Source organism: Neoarius graeffei, chromosome 24 (assembly GCF_027579695.1).
Source record: "Neoarius graeffei isolate fNeoGra1 chromosome 24, fNeoGra1.pri, whole genome shotgun sequence".
NCBI classification, from domain to species: Eukaryota; Metazoa; Chordata; class Actinopteri; order Siluriformes; family Ariidae; genus Neoarius; species Neoarius graeffei.
Genome location: NC_083592.1, coordinates 5,963,174 through 5,983,861, shown reverse-complemented (window position 1 = coordinate 5,983,861; position 20,688 = coordinate 5,963,174). Strand labels below are relative to the sequence as shown.

Here is a 20,688-nt window from a genome sequence, read left to right as displayed (position 1 = left end):
TTAAATGTTCTGGTTTTTTTTTTTTAAACGGTGTTTTCTTGTTGTTGTCCTTGTATAAACAAGTGAATTTCTTCACCTGAAGATTCCTTTTTCATTAAATTAAATTAACAATTACATTTCCTCTTCAGCGCGAGACGCACGTGCCCGTTTCTTTCTAGCCAGCCTCAGAGCGCCCCCTAGTGCTCAACAGGGCATAGTGATTATTCTCAAACTGCACAATCCCACACTGTCTATTTCTTCTAAAGAGAAGAATAATTCTGTATCACAAACAGATAGATAGATAGATAGATAGATAGATAGATAGATAGATAGATAGATGCTTGGCTCTGGAGATTTTATTTGTTTGAGTGTACAGTATACACTCACCGGCCACTTTAATAGGAACGTGTTGTTGATTGTAAGATCCCTGTTCTTGGCTGCAGGAGTGGAACCCAATGTGTTCTTCTGTCTGCTGCTGCATGCTGAGATGCTTTTCGTCTCACCACGGTTGTAAAGAGTGATTATATGAGTTACTATATCCTTCCTGGCCAAAAAGCTCAAACCAGTCTGGCCATTTTCTGATCTCTGAGCCTCTCTTATCAACAAGGTGTTTGTTTCCACCCACAGAACTGCCACTCACTCACTCAGTGTTTTTTGTTTTTCGCACCATTCTGTGTAAACTCTAGAGACTGCTGTGTGTGAAAACCCCAGGAGATCAGCACTTTCTGAAATCCTCAAACCAGCAGCCCATCTGGCTCAAACCAACACCCATGCTGCCCCAGTGACAGAAAGTCCCACAAAAATGGAGATCACAGTTTTTCCCAGTCTGGTGTTTGAACATTGTGAACATTAACTGAAGCTCTTGATTTGTATCTGAATGATTTGATGCATGAAGGGATCGACTGATTAGAGAACTGTAGAAAACAAAACAGCAGGTGGATGTGGGGGTGTTCCTAATAAAGTGGCCAGTGAGTGTATGCAGAGTGAACAGAAGGGATATACAGGGGTTTGGGAGTATATAGAGAGTGTACAACATCTGTCTGTTTTAACATGTAGAAATTTAAAAACTAACATAATTTCTCTCCGAACAGCATGACAACAGCAATCTGTTATTTTCTTATCAGACTATAAAGATGTGTGTTCAGTAAACTGGTCAGTAAACAATATAAATAATGTATATGATGTACACACACACACGACCGTGCCACTGTTACTGACTGACTGAAGCATAAACAACACATGAGGTCTCCATTTCACCAGAACTACACCTGCTGCCAAGTGTTCCATCTTCCACCTTGTAAACTATAATATATAGATTTAGGCGCTGCCTCAAAGCGGAGCTCCCATCGGTTTCTGGGTTGTAGAATTTTCTTATATAATAGCCAGCCTCTCATCTCATCTCATCTCATTATCTCTAGCCGCTTTATCCTGTTCTACAGGGTCGCAGGCGAGCTGGAGCCTATCCCAGCTGACTACGGGTGAAAGGCGGGGTACACCCTGGACAAGTCGCCAGGTCATCACAGGGCTGACACATAGACACAGACAACCATTCACACTCACATTCACACCTATGCTCAATTTAGAGTCACCAGTTAACCTAACCTGCATGTCTTTGGACTGTGGGGGAAACCGGAGCACCCGGAGGAAACCCATGCGGACACGGGGATAACATGCAAACTCTATACAGAAGGGCCCTCGCCAGCCACGGGGCTCGAACCCGGACCTTCTTGCTGTGAGGCGACAGCGCTAACCACTACACCACCGTGCCACCCCTATAATGAGATATTACACTTTATTTTTTTTAATTAACACACACACACACACCACTGTACTCGGCTTCCCCAGAATTTCATAAACAGTAACAGCCAGATCACTGAGGGAACTGAACTAGTTTTGTTGGGACTTTATTGATGTAACTCTGGAATAATTATTATAAAAATGGTAACGTTCAACAAATATGCAACTCTTCCTGTCGGACAGGCAGATGCGGGTTTGACTTGTCTGGACCAAACATTAACGGTAGTCCGATTATCCGAGATGACCAAATGTTGAGCCTTGAGGGGAAACGATTAAGACAACCACCAACTCACTTTCACGTTACCCATGATGCTTTGCACCTTTGGGGGTGGGGTGCAACCAAAATATAAAACAAACTAAAACACGGCGTCACACACTGACTAATCTTTCGAATTTAAATTTCCCTAAAACCTTCAAAGTGTCAAAACTAACTAAACCAAAGCTTAAAGAAATCTGCAAAGCCTTTTCTGCGGACTTCGAGAAATCAATCAGTAAAAAAGCGCTTGTAAATATCGCATCGAACATCTCTACTTCAGGTGACCGCGAGTCAGCAGCCTTCTTCGTCTGTCAGCACGGGTGTTCCGACAATTACTGACCTGCAGAAGAGCTGAGAAAGATCGACACTGATCATAGAAGAACCCACAGTGAAATGGTTTTTGCTGTGTGCTGGTTACGACCATCAAAAACGATGCACAAGAGTTGCAATGAAGGTCACTTAGCCGCATAGGCTCAGCTAGCGAGCCGTGCAGCAGTGTTTTACACGGCCAATTCTCAAAAACACACGGCGATAAATCCCCAAACACGTCCTATAAATTTTATATTAACCCATGCTAACCAAAATTGTCATTTTGTGAAGTAATTTTGTGCATTTCTGTGGACGTTTTTGTCGATGGTCAGCGGTTTCCCGGGGCGAGCCTGGCACGAGCTTTCCATATATGGAAGTTAAATCGAGAAAATCAAGTTTACTGCCAAACATATAGCGTCTTATTGGTCAGACTTCAAAACAAGGCTTGAATGGAAGCAAAATACTACGAGTTTTGAGAGCTTCGCCGGCGAAGCTCAGCAGGTTTAGAATGAGTAGGTCGTGTATTCAGATAAATATCTTCACCAGTTTATCATCATACAAGCCTGATAAACATACTGACACAAACTTTACACTTTCCTGTGCGCCCACTGACAAATAATATAGTGTTTAAATGACCTCAATTAGATGAAACATAAAACTTGTCCCCTTCCTCAGTCACACCGGACTCGGCGCTGAGAGCCCACTTACACATTCATCAAAGGCTGTTTCCATGGTAACGGCATGATCATCACTTTCACTCTTTCGGTTTCTCTTTCGCCAAGATTTACATCATCTTAAATCGTACTTTCATAAACTATCATTATTATTCAATTTTTTGTATTGTTTACAGTATTTACATTTCAAGTAACTACAGGAAAATTTCCTTTTGTTTGTAACTTTTCACTTATTTTTATCCTGTTTATTGCACTTTTTAACAGAATCAAAATGATTCCTAACATTTTGTGATGTAACATTCGCATTATGTATATTTTGTAAAATCAAAACTTGTTAAAGGTATCTGTTATTTTCAGTCGTATAGATTTCATAATATTAATCTTCAGAGTTGCTGAATCTCGTTTGTTACGGTGTTCCCGAAAAACTTCCCTTAACATCAGTCATATTGTCTGACGTTGGGCAGATCTATGCCAGACATTTTCAGACCTTGTCAGACAATTTTAGCTTTGTGTAAAATGAATGAAAACAAGCAAGAAAATCAAGGACTATTATTTATTCCACAATGTCCTATTCGACAATGTCCTTTCCAGCACGTTGAAACGGTCCGTTACTGATGATACAAAAAATATCAGTTTATCATTGAACACATCAAAGCTCATTTCTGAATCTCTCAAGCAGACGGTTGTTAGTTTCCTCATCCTGCTCATCAAAGCTCTCATAGCCTGCATCAAGATCAGAATCAGAATCCTGCTCATAACACTCCTCCATCTGAGGAACAGGTTCAACATCTCCATCAGAACCAGCCACAGCTTCACTTTCAACATCAACAATATCACACATCTGAACATCTCGCTGCTGGTTCCTGCTAGTCTTGACCGCACGATCAGTAGTCACAAAACATGAGTTTTTTACCGTAATCATAACGAAGCCAAGGCCTCCCAACTCGCCATGCCTCTTGAAAACGACGACATGGCTGCTTCCCCCCTTCGGAATTGGCAGATGTTTTCCTTTTGAAAGCAACTTGCGGTTTGACGGTGTCCAATTTTGCATTTTTTCCAAAAAACCAATTCACGCTTTTACCGGCCGCATTCAGCATGGACATTTTGACAGCGAGCAACCAAAAGAGGTAGTAAGGCGACTTGTGATTGGATAAAGGGAGAGGCCTCAATAGACAGACCAATCAGAGCCATCCATACAGTGACAAGGTAAACAAATATGGCGCGAATGCATTCGGACAGCATATCGATCGGTAACGTATCTTCTCAATGAACTAAATAGATCGCTGCGAGAACTGTGCACCACTGACGTGTATTTAAGGTATGCGAAACCGCGTAGAGACATCGATGCATGGAGTATTAGAACTTTGTTTAAGTTGCGATAAATATGATATTTGAGTTTTTTTTTTCCCTCACGTTAAATTCAGGCATGTTTTAGATTTGGATGTTTATATTAGTAATTACAGTAGCTATCGGTCAGGTTGACTGACGTTTATGTTAATTACGTAGGACAACTGAATTTTTCGTCTGTCATGACCGGTGTCCGACGATATTTCAGGAACACTGTTGTTATCTTTGTTATTTATAGTAAAGATGGATTCTGTGGAATACGACTCAACTGCAGCAATTTGTATTTTTTCTTAAATGCACTAGAAATTGTAATTTAAAGTTTCTGCTTTTATTGCAGGAATTTGTAGAAGATTTTATTGATAATTACAATGAGTTGTAAAGTTCTGGTTAATGAATAAGAAACTAAATTTAAACTGACATTTTATTAAGTTAGTGAATCAAATGTGTGTTAAACGCCTAATAAAATAGAATTCAAACTTAAAATTAATGCTTTCTTTCATTTCTTTTTAAGGCTCAGTTGCAGCTCCAGAAATCACCAGATTGCACTAAAAAAGATGAAATTTTCAAAATTTCCCCCATTCCCCCCCAGTCGCAACCAAGTGACACTCCCTACTTTCAAAAAAACACTCCCTGCTTTCAGAAAAACACTCCCTGCTTTCAGAAAAACACTCCCTACTTTCAGAAAAACACTCCCTACCTTCAGAAAAACACTCCCAACCTTCCCAATCGCGGCTAAACGCCTGCTTAGCTGCACAATCTAATTTATAGGAACTGATCTCCTGTTAGAATGCTCTTATTTATAGCATCTAAACTTCTGATTTATTTTGGTGAAACTTTTAGCCAGTTATAAATCTTTATTTATAAAATAATAATAAATTTACCCAAATTCTGATTTGAAGAATCTTGCACTGATCTCTCACCAGAAAGCCGATAAAGATTAAAAACGGCTGGCTGTAAAGACTCCTCTGGTTTTTGATAGGAATGATGAGTGATATTTAGTGAGCACAATGACTGGGTAGATCTCAACAGTTAACCAGGCAGAAACGGGCCTTAAAGCGTTCCAGAAAAAGTTACAGCTTTGATCGTGGGTGAACCGTCACTGTTCATATGCATATATTTATGGTTTTGTAGGTAATTAGTCAGATACTGTTCGTTTCACTTGGAAACATTTGGGGATGGGAAATATACAAGATAATTACCTCTTTATATAGTTCTATAGGCGAGGGTTACCAAGGCAACAAGCGCCTGGAATGTCTGGGCAACAAGTCAATCACTTGATATCTGGGCTGCCATGGTGACAAAGCAATGGGCGACTCTCACTTCCTGTGTGCACGCGCCTTAAAACCTTTGCACAGTGCTGTATGTGACCATGTTTAATTTTCTTTTTCAGTGGTGTATTTAATAAATCTGATGTGTGTGCACGCACGTGTACAGAGTGCTATGTACCATGTGCAGTGATTAAAGCTCGGAGTGTGAGTCACCTTCAGTGTGATCCACGAGCCGCATTGCTAGTTTCATAACGGCACGCAAACGGTCCTGCTGATCCTTCATATGTCGCGTCCCTCTGCCCCAGTAATGTTGATCAGAAGCATTGATCTTCCAGATCCACATGGTCCTTAACATCATCTCCTTGATGTTGGCGTCAAAGAACACAAACGGTTCTCCATCCAGCAGACCCACAGCAGTGAATTCTGGGAGGTTTATTCCTCTGACAGCAGTGTGTTGGTACTGCAGTGTGTGTGAGCCTGTAAAAGGGGAAATAGTTTCAGTAACTCACCACAGATAAAGTAAAACTAAAGATGTATAAATTCCACAAAATGACTAAAGAGGTCACCAACACCGCTCTTGTGAGCAGCTGGTTGATGGTAGCGTGATGCTGCTTCCACTTGTGGATAACGGCACCCTGATGGGGTTTATAAGAACAGTGGAGTAGGCTTGGGATCGAGGCCTTTTTCATGCATCAATAATCAGAAAAAGTTCCAGTGATTAAATGATGCACGTCAGCATTTCAGAAAGAAACACAGTCAGGTCCATAAGTATTCGGACAGTGTCAATTTCTGTAATTTTTCCTCTGGACACCACCAAAGTGGATTTGGAAGTGAAGCAGTCAAGCCGTGATTAAAATGCAGAATTCCAGCTTTAATTCAAGATGAACAAAACCATCACATTAACCATTCAGGAATTACAGCCGTTTCTTGTACATTGTCCTGCCATTTTCACGGACTCAAAAGTAACTGGACAACTCACTGATGAGCGGCTTCGTCCAGGTGTGGCCCGTTTCCTCGTTATTTCATGAGGAATTAAGGAGATAAAAAGGTCAAGAGTTGATTCCAAGAGTTAAATTTGCATTTGGCCGCTGTTCATGGCAGAGTTATTATACTTTCAAAATGTGTTGGTTTTTATTTAGTCTCAGGTTTTTTAAACTTTCAGTTTAGTTAGTTTTTACAAGTGCATATGTAGTTTTATGTTTGAGGAACCGATGAGCTTTGAGTTTTTCGGGGATTGCAGAGCCAGAACAGGACACGGGCCGTTTACTTTTGGCACAATTAGATGCTGTATCCGTTTGCTGGTTCTTACCATAGAGATCTCATCCGTTTCCGGTTGAGAGGACGTCGTGCGCATTCTGGCTGCCGCTTCTCACCGGAGCTTTTTATTTTTTATTTCTCTCCTTTTTTTATTTCTTTTTTTTTTCTGTGTGTTTGTGTAGTTTGATGTTTGAGTGTTTTGTCCGCCAGTGGTGGTGTAGCTCCGGACCCAGTTTTGGGCATCGGTTCCCTCCAGGCCTTGGTTCGCCGTGGGCGATGCCTGCGCTCCCAGCTGTGGACTGCAGTGAGCTCGTTGCTCATTTTACATCGTGGTTGTCCAGCGCTCTGCGCTTTAACGCTCGGCGTGATGTTCTGAGTGATGTTGCTTGGTGGTGTCGCGGCGGCTGTGCAGGCGGTTTGGGACACACCAGCGCTCTGCGTGGCGGAGCTTCTCTGCTCGCTTTGTGGATCCATGGCGTGGTGTTCGAGCGATGTTGCTGGTGGCGTCACGGCGGCGGTGCTGGAGATGTGGGACTTATTTTCGTGCGCCTTTTGGTGGGACTGTGGCTGCTACACCTTGGGAATTACATCCTGACCCTTACTTGGTGGACTTTTTATTCTTTATTCATTTTATTTTTATTTATTTATTTTAGTTAGTTAGTTTTTCTTGTCTATAATTATGTGTGTGTGTGTGTTTGAACCGTTGTAAAGCGTCTTTGAGTGTCAAGAAAAGCGCTATATAAAATTTATTTTTTATTTTTATTATTTTGTCTGTCGACATCAATGAAATCAGGCGCCTCGACACTGAAATAATGCTGAGCAATAACAGTGTGACTGAGGGTTTGGGATCACTGTGTCAAACAGGACGCTTTTCATACATTTATATTTGATTTATTTGGCAAGAAATGTACATCTCATCTCATTATCTGTAGCCGCTTTATCCTGTTCTACAGGGTCGCAGGCAAGCTGGAGCCTATCCCAGCTGACTACGGGCGAAAGGCGGGGTTCACCCTGGACAAGTCGCCAGGTCATCACAGGGCTGACACATAGACACAGACAACCATTCACACTCACATTCACACCTACGGTCAATTTAGAGTCACCAGTTAACCTAACCTGCATGTCTTTGGACTGTGGGGGAAACCGGAGCACCCGGAGGAAACCCACGCGGACACGGGGAGAACATGCAAACCCCACACAGAAAGGCCCTCGCCGGCCCCGGGGCTCGAACCCGGACCTTCTTGCTGTGAGGCGACAGCGCTAACCACTACACCACCGTGCCGCCCCCATAAACGTACATGTATATAAAATACATAATGCACTGCCCAGGAGAACACGACAATAAATAAATAAATAAAACAAATTTCCATTGTGGCCCTCAGAAAAGGGGCAAGAAAAAAAAAAAGACAACCGGCAAAAGGCATGTTAACAGAGTAAACAGAATCTCAGCAGAATAAAAAGCTGATATACACGATAATTGGAAAAACAAGAACATGAGTGATACTAATAACACTTAAAATCATCTTGGCTGTCGTTTAACAATTGCAACAAAATGTTCCTTCACAGTTTTCTTAAAATCATCTTTACTCCTTAACATTTTAACAGAAACAGGTCGGCCATTCCGTAACTTGGCACCAGTATGGTAGAAACTATTTTTACTAAAAGAACCAACGTGATTTACAATAAACAAACCAAACTATTTCTAGTATGATTGTGTAGACAACTGGAAGTTAGATTTCAGATACTCTGGAGCATTGCTGTTCTAGATCAGGGGTGGCCAACCAGTCAGGGACTTAGAGACAACATTTTTACTATGGTACTGCAAACAGCCACATTATGTACGCACGCACACACCCTCTCTCCCTCATATACACACACACACACACACACAGAATGAAATATTAACAAATTTACCATGTCACATGCTCCAAACAAGAGATTGACAAAAATGGGCTTAAAGGACATGGGACATGAAACATAAAAGCACGCTATATCAGTTTCTTTCCATTAAAAATATGAATTAATTGCATCAACAAATACAAAATCATCTATTAAATTCAGTAAAATCGTTATATTCGTGATGATTATATGGCATTTCTGCTCGAGCTCCGATATGCATATTTTACAACCGGAAGAGCCGCTGTCACGTGATCATACGTCACAAAAACTTTCGGGCACAGCACAAGCGGGTAGATGAACGGAGACGTGAATGACAAGAAAATTGTTTTTATAGTCTTTAACGTACATTGGACATCATGGTGTATTGTGCTGCTTATGGTTGCAATAATTCCAATGGGAAATGCCCTGGAGTCAGTTTTTTTGCATTCCCCAAGGACCCGAAGCTGAGGAAAGTGTGGGCTCACTACTGCTGTAGAAAAAACTTTGCACCTACTGTTTCCCACAAACTGTGTTCGGACCATTTCACTGAGGATTCTTTCAGCTTTAATACTCAGGTACGGAGCGATATTAATTCATGAAACAGTAAGTATAAGGATGAGAAAAAAAAAACAGTTTAAATCGGGAAGCTGCGCACATTTGTGCCAGGCTGCACAAATGTGCGCAGCTTCCCGATTTAAACTGTTTTTTTCCTCATCCTTATACTTCATGTTTCATGAATTAATATCGCTATTTTTTTTTAAATCGGATCTGCACGATTCAGCTGTGAAAAAGGCGGCATCCGCCGAAAGGCGCGCTGTTTGCATCCCTGCACGGAGGCCAGGGGACAGGGCAGGAATATTTTTGTTGATATGAGTGATCCGGTGCGATTTCGCGACCCCCCCCGTTGAAGACCTCTGCGCTAAGCGACTGAAAGCCGAGGTAAGGATTAGTATTATAATTTTGGGTGTATCAATTATTGATTATCATAATTCTGACTCGTTTCGCCATTTTGAATGTTTTCATCTCGGACTCTGGAAGCATTGTATCTCAATCAATCTCGAAAAATATCAGCAAAAAAAAAACTAGCTTGCAACGGACTTTAGCTAGATCTATGATGAACTTTCAATGTATGATACAAAAATAATACTTCTTTCAACAGATCATTAGCCTTTGAGCAGAATTGTTTTTAACTTACCAGGAAGTGTTATCGAGCCGACCGCTTTCAGTTTCATGAGGGCTGAATGAACTCTCACTCTCAGAATCATCTGACCCGTCAGAGTAAAGACAAGATCCATGTTCATGTGAATTTCCAGCTATCGGTTCGAATTGATAAGGTCTAACTTCACATCTCTGTGAAACATCGGGAATGTCACTGTCGATGGTGTCCATTTCGGTAACCTGTTTACATTAGATTCCCAAGCGCTGGCTCCTTGGAAAGTTTTTGTTGCGTCATGGGTCACGTGACCACCTAGCTCATTAACGAATCATTGTTTTACGCTGATGTATAAAAAACTTGAATGATGTGATGATTTTCACATTTTTGATGCCCTGCAGTGATTTAGATGGCATTTCTTATGTCCTTTATACATAATTATACCCAGAAAAAAATCCATGTCCCATATCCTTTAAACCCAAGACTACAGACCCAGATATATTGTGTGTGTGTGTGTGTGTGTGTGTGTGTGTGTGAGATATACACATACATACATACATACATACATACATACATACATGTTATACATATACATGTATGTATATATGTATGTGTATAACACACACACACACTTCACCTTCTCCATGTTTTATTCCATTACAGGCTTTACAGATGTACAGCCTAATTTTACAATAGATTGAGTTCATTTTTTTTTGCCTCAAACATCTACACACAATCGCCAATAATTACAACGTGAAAACAGGGTTTTAGAAAATATACAATTTTATTTTACAGACAAAAATGGGTTATTTAGGGGTTACATATCTGTGCACACCCTTAGCCTAATACTTGGTTGATGCACCTTTGGCAGCAATTACAGCTTCAAGGCATCTTGGGAAAGAAGCTACGAGCTTGGCACACTTGTTTCTGGACATTTTTGCTCATTCCTCTTGGCATGTCCTTGCAAGTGCCGTCAGGTTGGATGGGGAGCATCGGTACACAGCCATTTTCAGCTCCTTCCACAGATGTTCAACTGGATTCAGGTCTGGGCTCTGGCTGGGCCACTCAAGGACATTCACAGACTTCCTCCAAAGCCACTTCCTTTGTTCTCTTGGCTGTGTGCTCCGGGTCGTTGTCATGTTGGAAGGTAAACCTTCGCCCCAGTCTGAGGTCCAGAGCGCTCTGGAGCAGGTTTTCTTCAAGGATCTCGGTGTACTTAGAGGGAAAGATGAATGCAGCTATCAGGACTAGTCGCCCCATTCCCGCTGCTGAAAACATCCCCACATCATGATGCTGCCACTGCCATGCTTCACTGTAGGGATGGCATTAGCCAGGTGATGAGTGGTGCCTGGTTTCCTCTACACATGACGCTTGGTATTCAGACCAAAAAGTTCAATTTTGGTTTCATCAGACCAGAGAATCTTGTTTCTTATGGTTTGAGAGTCCTCTCGGTGCCTTTTGGCAAACTCCAAGCGGTCTGTCATGTGCCTTTTACTAAGGCGTGGCTTCCGTCTGGCCACTCTACCATAAAGGTCTGATTTGTGGAGTGCTGCCTGGATGGTTGATCATCTGAAAGGTTCTCCCATCTCCACAAAGATACGCTGGAGCAGGCCCGCCGACAGGGGGGGACAAACGGGTATGTTGTCCCGGGCCCAGGAATGGGGAGGGCCCAGAACTGGGCTCGCATGAAGTTGCGATTATTTTATTTCATTTCAAAATAGGGCTGCACAATTAATCGAATTTAATCGAAAATCACGATTTTGGCTGCCACGATTAAATTAAATGAAAATCGCGATTTATTTCCATTTAAAATGCGAGCTCTGCTGCATATCTGATCAAGCACTTTTTGACCAGTACTCCGCCAAACCATTAGGGGGCGAACCAACGCATGTAAGGTTTCATTACTCCTCCTAAATAAGCAAGCAAGCCAAGTGCGCAGAGCTTCAGTGCAGCGGTATCCAGTGTTGCCAGATTGGGCGGTTTTACGTGCATTTTGTCGGATTTGAACATATTTTGGGCTGGAAAACGTCAGCAGTGTCTGGCAACACTGGCGGTATCTTCTTCAAGGGGTGATAGCGTGAGAGTAGGTAACAGATTGAGCGTATTTAGCACTGGAGGCAATGTTGTGACCTGCCTTCGCTCATGTTTAAAGCCAGAGCATGTTGATAGGCTGCTCTTTCTAGCTAAAAACTTGTAGGCCTCAGTATAATGCTATGTAATTGTTGCAACTGAGTTTTCAGTTCCTTCATCCTTTGGTAATTTCTTGGATAAATTTCATTTATTTGTCATTTGGAAATCAGAATTTCTCTTTTAAATTTCATTCTGCACTGAAAGCTGTTCATATTGTTTGTTTGAATATAGTGAAATAAAATTTGTGATTTCCCTATCATCAAGAATAATCGTGATTTAATAATCGTGATTACAATTTTAATCAAGATAATCGTGATTATCATTTTTTCCATAATCGTGTAGCCCTATTTCAAAATGTGTTGATTTGGGGGAGAAATGTGCTATATTTGCATTCAATAAATGATTTCTAGATCTTTTGCCTTTATTGTCTTTGAAAAAGGCGTCAAGAACCCCCTACCACCCCTAATGCAAAAATGGTTTGGTCTGACTCTTTGATTAAGGGGGAAAAAACGACATCGTTCGATCATAGCTCTTCGACAATCAGCGTGCGTGCCATTTGCCAACATGCACAAGTCAGGAGCACAGAAAAGAAAAGGGAAAAAGAGAGGAAGAAACCAAGAGACTCAGGGGCTCACTGCATAAATATTTTAAAAAAAGATTGGGATGATGCAGCAGGTACTAGCAAAGGCAGTGGGGCAGCTGAGCCAGGTACGACACAGCCAACTTTTTCCAGCCCCGTAAAGTAACCCCAACCAAGGCACGCGCGGCACGCAATTCATGTTACAAACGAGGGGAGAGCAAGTCACACTCAACACCATATCAAACGCACAGGGCATTGAATCATTTCATAACCACAACGGCTTAATAACATTGTGTTTCATATATCTGATTGAAGCTAAGAATATTCACATTAGCCCGCAATCATATCCCGCCGTTTCTCGAGCGGTGTGTTGTTCTCTGCTTTTCACACTGGACAGTACGCACGCACAGTATACTATGTTCACCCCCAGCCCTGCCCGAAATCCCCCGTCCATCGCTGCTCCTTCAAGAGCACCCCAATCGCGTGATTATAGTAGACTACCCACGAGTTTAGGAAGGCACTGCGGGGGCTGTCGCATGCAGGCTTGGGGCGTAACGGAATACATTTAACGGCGTTCGGGGGGGCCCGTTCAGAGCATTTTGTCCCGGGCCCAGCCAAAGCTGTCAGCGGCCCTGCACTGGAGCTCTGTCAGAGTGACTCTCGGGTTCCTGCTCACCTCCCTGGCCAAGGCTCGTCTTCCCCGATTGCTCAGTTTGGCCGGGTGGCCAGGTCTAGGAAGATTTTTGGTGGTTCCAAACTTCCTCTGTTTACAAATGATGGTGGCCACTGTGCTCTTTGGGACCTGTAAAGCTGCAGCAATTTTTTCGGTACCCTTCTCCAGATCTATGCCTTGACATAATCCTGTTTCTGAGGTCTGCAGATAATTCCTTTGACCCCATGGCTTGGAGTTTGCCCTTACATGCATTGCCAACTGTGGGACCTTATATAGGCAGGTGTTGGCAATCCCCAATCATGTCCAATCAATTGAATTTACCACAGGTGGACTCCAATTAAGTTGCAGAAACATCTCAAGCAGTATCAGTGGAAACAAAATGCACCTCAGCTCTAGGGCTGTAACAATATGCGTATCGAAATCGAAATACGCAGAGCCACGATCCGTGTCGAGATACAAGAAGGCAGAATCGCGGTACACCCTTTCAAACTTCTCAGCCCAAAAACAGAGGTGCTTCCAAACTTCAATTTATGAATACTTTACTTTTTATTTAAATTACATTTTAAACTTACTTAAATTACTTTTATTTTTTATATCTATTAGTAAGTCGTTTTTTCGCCGACCTGCGACAATCTTCTGCAAGTCACGCAACGTCCACACTCGCCACTGGCAACCATATGGCGTCCTTGGCCACCAGAGCATTCGTTTCTTTTAAGCGGTCGCCATTCTGGTTGCGACGCAGGGAGCGAATCTGTAAACAAGCAGCTCACTGGCTGGCTAGATGTGCCACAAGCCAATCACAATCACCGACAAAGCTGCCTTGACCGGAAAGGCATGTCTGCTTGGGCGTTAGCGGCAGTTACGCAGAAGCGTTCTGCGGCAGTTACACTTTGACGCGCAAGCAATGTTTCACTATAAAAATTCCGTAATTTTCATCTGTTTTCCGCGATCACAGAAAATCATTGGCCCTATGAGAGTGAGACAGTGAGAGAGCCACCCCTATACCCCCCCCCCCCCCCCCCCCAAAAAAAAAAATCTTAACGGATTTACACGATTTGGAAAAATGACTTTTTCAGAACCGAAAAAACCATAACCAGCTTCTGGCTCAACTGTATTATTTTGAGAAATAAAACAATCTTTGGATATACATTTGTTCATTTTTGCATACATATTACTCATTCTCTGCAGTGGTCTGAATTATGTTATTAAATAGTTTATGTAAGTAAGTAAATGTTAATAAGTCAAATTTACTACTTTAAAAAAACATTTTAAAAAAATCGTGGGTGTATCGAATCGTGGGTCAAAAATCGTGATACGAATCGAATCGTGAGTTGGGTGTATCGTTACAGCCCTACTCAGCTCACTTTTGGGTGTCATATCAAAGGGTGTGCAAACTTGTGTACATATGATATTTTACATTTTGATTAATAAATTAGCACAAATGTCTAAAAACTTGCTTTCACTGTCATTGTGGGCCATTTGTGTAGAATTGTGTGACAAAGAATGAACTCAATCTATTGTAACGTAATAAAACATGAAGGTGAGAGGGGTGTGCAGACTTTCCAGCTTGACTAAACACACACACACACACTAAAACCGACACACAGGCTGTACAATACTTCCTTTCTCTTTAGGACAGTTGTTGAAACAGGATTATTTTCTCATGTTATTTGCCATTTTCACTTCATTCTCACAGTCGTGTCTTAACAGTATTTACTGGTCACAGAATTCACCGTCATTTTAGACAACTGAGAAGAAAAAAAGTGTATTGTCCCTCAAATGCATTTTGAAAGAGAGTTTAAGTCAGGGTTGGCATATTTCCCAATTTATGTCATATTTCCCAGTCAACTGTCAGTGAAATATAAACATGATACAGTGCTGAGCGTAAATGAGTGCACCCCCTTTGAAAAGTAACATTTTAAACAAACAATTTCCAAAATGTTGACAAGACAAAGTTTAATATAACATCTGTTTAACTTATAACGTGAAAGTAAGGTTAATAATATAACTTAAATTACACATTTTTCAGTTTTACTCAAATTAGTGTGGTGCAAAAATGAGTACACCCCACAACAAAAACTACTACATCTAGTACTTTGTATGGCCTCCATGATTTTTAATGACAGCACCAAGTCTTCTAGGCATGGAATGAACAAGTTGGTGACATTTTGCAACATCAATCTTTTTCCATTCTTCAACAACGACCTCTTTTAGTGACTGGATGCTGGATGGAGAGTGACGCTCAACTTATCTCTTCAGAATTCCCCAAAGAAAATAATTTCTTTCCACCACAAAGGTGAAGGCTACAAGATCAGCAAAGCTTTACTTATCAATCGGAATACTGTCACAAAAGTGGTACAAAAATTTAAGAAAGATGGAACTGCAACCATCTCACAGAGACATCCGGGTCGTCCACGGAAGTTAACACCTCGACAGGAGTGTCTTCTGATGAGAAGGGCTGAAGAAAATCAGCATGCAAGTTCACTGCAGTTATCTAAAGAAGTAGAAAGCCAAACTGTGGTGACTATTTCCCGTGACAATACGGCGTACGCTGCAGAGGAATGGCATGCATGGATGCCGTCCACGAAAGAAGCCTCTCCTAAAGCCCAGGCACAAAAAAGCCCACCTAGAGTTTGCCAGGGCCCATGCTGACAAAAGATGAAGACTACTGGGACTCTATACTCTGGAGTGATGAGACCAAGATAAATGTTTTTGGAACTGATGGCTTCAAAACTGTATGGCATCGCAAAGGTGAGGAATACAAAGAAAAAGTGCCTGGTGCCTACAGTGAAACATGGTGGTGGCAGTGTCCTTATGTGGGGCTGCATGAGTGCTGCTGGTGTCGGGGAGCTGCATTTCATTGATGGCATCATGAATTCACAGACGTATTGCTCTATACTGAAAGAGAAGATGCTACCATCACTCCGTGCTCTTGGTCGTCGTGCACTTTTCCAACATGACTAAACACACATCTAAGGCCACTGTTGGATTTCTGAAGAAGAACAGGGTGAAAGTGATTCAGTGGCCAAGTATGTCTCCTGATCTGAACCCAATCGAACACCTATGGGGAATTCTGAAGAGATGAGTTGAGCATCACTCTCCATCCAGCATCCAGTCACTAAAAGAGGTCATTGTTGAAGAATGGAAAAAGATCGATGTTGCAAAATGTCGCCAACTTGTTCATTCCATGCCTAGAAGACTTGGTGCCGTCATTAAAAATCATGGCGGCCATACAAAGTACTAGATGTAGTAGTTTTTGTTGTGGGGTGTACTCATTTTTGCACCACCCTAATTTGAGTAAAACTGAAAAATGTGTAATCTAAGTTATATTATTAACCTTACTTTCACATTATAAGTTAAACAGATGTTGTATTAAACTTTGTCTTGTCAACATTTTGGAAATTGTTTAAAATGTTACTTTTCAAAGGGGGTGCACTCATTTACGCTCAGCACTGTAAACGGCTCCCGTTCACTTTGTACAGGGAATTGTAGATCGGACGCCCTCCGGGAAATAAGCTGTTGACCGGGAAACATGATCAACCCTGACCCAAGAGTACTTATCAGTATACTCGCACTCAATTTAAACTAAAATCGTGTAGCTCAATCAATCACACCCATTTTGTCAATTAGTGCAAGTGGGTGTGATGTGTAGATGATCTATATAGGGCCCGTTTACACGAGGACGCTGTCGGGTAAAAACGACTAAATATTTTATCAGAAGTGCCTTTCGTCTACACGGGGACGGCGTTTCCGAGGCTGAAAAACGGATAAAATTGAAAACGCCTTCCAGAGTGGATAAGTTAAAAACGGCCCCCGTTGCATATCCGTCTAAACTACCCAATACACGAAACTCTGCTCGGATCTGCTCACGTCGGGTATGCGTTTACGTCATACATATGTCATATACTGTACATGCCAGCCCGGGAAGTAAGAAAGTAAGTAAAAAAGTAAGAGCATGTCTGATTACATCGATCCAACGGACCTTCAAGCTGCTCTGTGTTTTAATGCAGTAGATGTGTTTTCCTGCTCACCCGCTCGGCTGGAGCTCCTCAGTTTGGTGTCGCCAAGTTACGCGCACACGCGTGTGCGTGCACGCGCGCGCCGCCTATTCAAGCCGCTCGTGAAACCATAAACCCGAGACTGAAAACAAAACTAGCAGCCGAACGGGTTTATTTTGCTGAGATGGACACTGCCTTTTCTCTTCTTCACCGAAACAAGAGTGAGTGTTACTTAATAAAGGCAGATTAAAAGAGTTTCGGTTTGCTCCTGCTCCTCCCTCGAGCACTACAGTACCTCAGCCGGACCGGTGTTCTGTAAAGTTATCCTAGCAAGTTCTCATACAGACCGTTTTATTATTCAAAACAAGTCATTACAAATTATTTGACTCGGCCAAAGACTCGACCAATACGCATAAAACATAAAAATCGGCAAATGTGTGAAATTCTCACCGATTTTCTATCAGCCCAGCTGATCGGTGGGACAAAACTACTGTTAAATTTTCCTACCCTCCTGGATTTCGCGCATGCGTAGTAGGCTTGGTAGGATAACTTGACAGAACAGCGGCGCAGATGTGCAGATCAGACAAGACGGAAGATGTTGCGCATGCGTGCAGACATAGCGGAGACATTTATGCGTCACCGTATAGACGCAGATTTCCTCCTTGAAAACGGTCGTGTAGACGTGGAAAAAAGTGAGAACGAAAACGGACTTTTGCGTTTTTGTTTTATACCGTCCCCGTGTAAAGTGGGCCATAGTCAATTGTGCTTAGCCTTCAGGAAATGAAAATAACTACTGACCAAACTCGAACAACATCTTTTTATTTGCATCCCTCACTGCCATTTCTGCCTCAGGCTCTGCTCCTTCTTTCATTTAGGCTCCTGAGGCTAATTTACTCCGTTCTTTTTTTATTATTTTATTTATTTGGACTTTGAGCTGTTGAGCTCGAGCTCGCACATTTCCAATGAAAATCTGACACAGTCACAGTGTTCATCCCAAATAACACATACATGTCAACCCCTACGGATTTCCCGTATTCCCTACGGATTTTGGCATTTTAAAAATGGTACGGGCGTAGTGGTATTCAACTATGGATTTTTCTACATTTTCACCTTAAAATTATTTTGATTTATTACCATCAAAAAAATCATCATGAAATAGGAAAATGCATGGGAGCCGCCATTTTCTACATTTAGAATTACTCAACCAGTACTTCCGCTAGTACCAACAAGCCATTCCGAATGTCTGAGCATGAGCAATTGTGATTTTTCTGCACACCGACCGGGAAATAACAGCACATGTAGCGTAACGATAGACAGGTCAAGAGGTCGGCACCACCGAAGAAAAAACTCAAAACATCTAAAACTGGAGGTCGCTTTCTTCCTGAATGGACAGAAACATTCAATGGAATAATTATCGCTTCCAAAATGGGTGCTGAGTATGTCAACTGCACAATTTGTTGTAGAGACGTGAAAGTGTTTGCCTCTGGAATTTACGACGTGAGGGAACATGAAATCTCAAATGCATGTGAAGAATGCAAACCAGAAAATGCTATTAGGATATATTAGATTTCTAAACATTAAAATATATGATCTAGTTCAAATTCTAACAATTAACCACATTTAAACAAGAACATTTTTATTCAAAATCTATTATAGTATTTTATATTACTATCATGACTATATTGTTTCGTATTTTATTTCAGTTGCATCACTGGCCAACAAATTCACTCCTCATGTTGATTTGGAGGAGCTAAAGGAAGAGTTTGAGGACTTTCAACTGATGGAAGACTCACAGCTCAAGTTGGTGGACTCTCAGGGGAACAGGATCAGACTCGACATGGTGTGGGTTAACAGCTTAAAGATGAAAACAGCCATGGGAGAAGTAAGATTCCCCACCATGAAAAAAGTGATGCCAGCATTGCGGCGTCTCCCACACAGCAGTGCTGATTGTGAGAGGGTGTTCTCCCAGGTGAGGAAGATCCACACTGACTGCAGAAAGAACATGGATGCAGATACTCTAACTGCACTCCTGCAGACCAAGATGAACAGTGACTTATGCTGTAAATTAGAGATAACCCATGAACATGTAAAGTTGGATAGAAGTGCAATATGTTCATACAATCAGGAGCATTGCTGAACAATGTGCCAAGTGAACCCCAAATTATTGGATTATGTGAGAAGAGACACTAAATTTTGTTGAACTGCTATAGGGTTAAGAAAACACTGACTGTTGTTTAATTGAGTGTTAACAGTACATATGGATGTACAGAAATAAACCAGTGCATATATTACGGTAAGATCTGATACATTTTTATTATGCATGAAATATTACTATGGGTTTGGTATGGAAATTATGGATTTCTTTACCAGGGAGTACAGGTGAGAGCCGTGAGGGGTTGACATGATAACAGTGTCAGATTTTCGACAAAAACAGAAAACGATGAGTTTTTTTCGCTCTTCCTGTAGGGGCCCCACGCAAACGGTGCTGTGCACACACGTGTGGAAATGATCACACACTAGCCATCAATACTCACAGGTGAAATATCCGCCCACAGCCTTTGACCTGACGATTTGTACAGTTCACTGCTGCATATGCAGGTACTTTTCTGATTTTTATCACCAGCTACATAAATAACTTGTCCAGTTTTGTGTCGCTTCCAGTAGTCTAAAGCAGTGGTTTTCAAAGTGGGGGCCGCCAGGGGGCGCTAGGGGGGCCTCAGAAAGTTGAAGGGACGATAAAAAAAATTGCGATAAAATATAGACACTTTAAAAATAATTATTAAATATATTGTAATTAGTTTTTAATCATTATTATAAAATATAATTATGAATAATACATCATATCGAAACGTTGTTTGCCATGCTCATCTCTCCGATTGCCTGTGATGTTGCGGTTTGCGCCATTTATCAAGCTGCTTTGCTCCTCAAGCTAGCGTATTGCTAGCGCAAAATGGACAGGTTTTTGAAGAAGAGACCGAAGGAACAAACCAACAGCCCTGCCGTGGAGGACACTGCTGCGAAAAAACCCTAAGAAGTCCTGGCCAACTAAAATCCGAAAATATGAGGCAGCATACATTAAGTATGGCTTTACAGCCTTACAGAAAAATGGCCATGATTGCCCGAAATGCGTCCTCTGTCTGGAGACCCTGTCAAACGAGTGCTTAAAACCTTCGAAACTTCAGCGTCACTTGGTACAAAAACATCCGACAGATGCCGAAGAAACAGTAGATTTCTTCAGACGCAAAGAAGAGCATTTGGTCAGGCAATCTGCTGCATTCACCCAGCAAGCTACGGTACTGTCCCCGAGCGGCCCTGAAGGCATCATTTTTAGCCTCGTACCACACTGCTCGTGCTAAAAAACCTCACTCAATTGGAGAAGATTTGATTTT

General features: G+C 41.9%; 1 pseudogene; it reads left to right on the top strand.

Moving 5' to 3' along the window:
- Nucleotides 1-19,992, top strand: part of LOC132872878 (class I histocompatibility antigen, Gogo-B*0103 alpha chain-like) — an 83,513-nt pseudogene extending 63,521 nt beyond the window's left edge.
- Nucleotides 19,993-20,688: the final 696 nt, after the last annotated feature.